Raw genomic sequence first — 1,067 nt, 5'->3', positions numbered from 1 at the left:
TCTCTCTCTCTCTTTTTTTTTTTTTTTTTATGAATGTGGCTATCAATTTTACTGATCTTTTCAAAGAACCAGCTCCTGCTTTCATTGATCTGTTCTATTGTGTTTTTTTTAAAATTTGTTTCACTTATTTATTCTCTAATCTTTATTATCTCCTTTCTACTGCTGGTTTTAAATTTTGTCTGTTCTTCTTTTTCTAGCTCCTTTACATGTAAGGTTAGGTTATTCATTTGAGATTTTTCTTGCTTCTCAAGGCCTGTATTGCTATAAGCTTCCCTCTTAGAACAGCTTTGCTGCATCCCAAAATTTTTGGATTATTGTGCTTTCATTTTAATTTGTCTCCATGTATTTTTTATTTCCTCATTGATTGTTTGGCTTACCCATTCATGGTTTAGTAGCATGTTATTTAATCTTCATGTATTTGTCCTCTTCCCAGATTTTTTTTCTTGTGGTTGATATGTACTTTCATAACATTGTGGTCAGAAAATATGCATGGAATGACTTTGATCCTTTTGAGTTTGTTCAAACTTGTTTTGTGGATTAATATATAATTTATTCTGGAGAATATTACCTGTGCACTTGAGAAGAATACATATTATACTGTTTTTGGATTGAATATTCTGAATATATCTGTTAAATCCATCTATTCCAATGTGTCATTCAAAGCCATTGTTTCCTTGTTGCTTTTCTGTTTGATGATCTGTCCATTGAGGTAAGTGGGGTGTTAGAGTCCCCTACCATTATTGTACTACTGTTGATTACTTCCTTTATATTTGTTGTTAACTGATTTAGGTATTTGGGTGCTGTCATGTTGAGTGTGTATGTATTTACAATTGTAGGTATTCTTGTTGAATTGACCCCTTAATCATTACATGGTGTCCTTCTTTCTCTCTTGTTACAGGCTTTGCTTAAAGTCTATTTTGTCCAATATAAGTATTGTTACTACAACTTCATTTTCACATCCATTTGCATGATAAATTGCTTCTTCATCCTTTCACTTTCAATCTGCATGTGTTCTTAGTTCTGAAATGAGCCTCTTATAGGCAGTATAGATGGGTCTTGTGTTTTTT

This window comes from Ailuropoda melanoleuca, chromosome 1 (genome assembly GCF_002007445.2).
Source record: "Ailuropoda melanoleuca isolate Jingjing chromosome 1, ASM200744v2, whole genome shotgun sequence".
NCBI classification, from domain to species: Eukaryota; Metazoa; Chordata; class Mammalia; order Carnivora; family Ursidae; genus Ailuropoda; species Ailuropoda melanoleuca.
The sequence above is the reverse complement of the archived record's forward strand: the minus strand, read 5'-3'. Positions refer to the sequence as shown.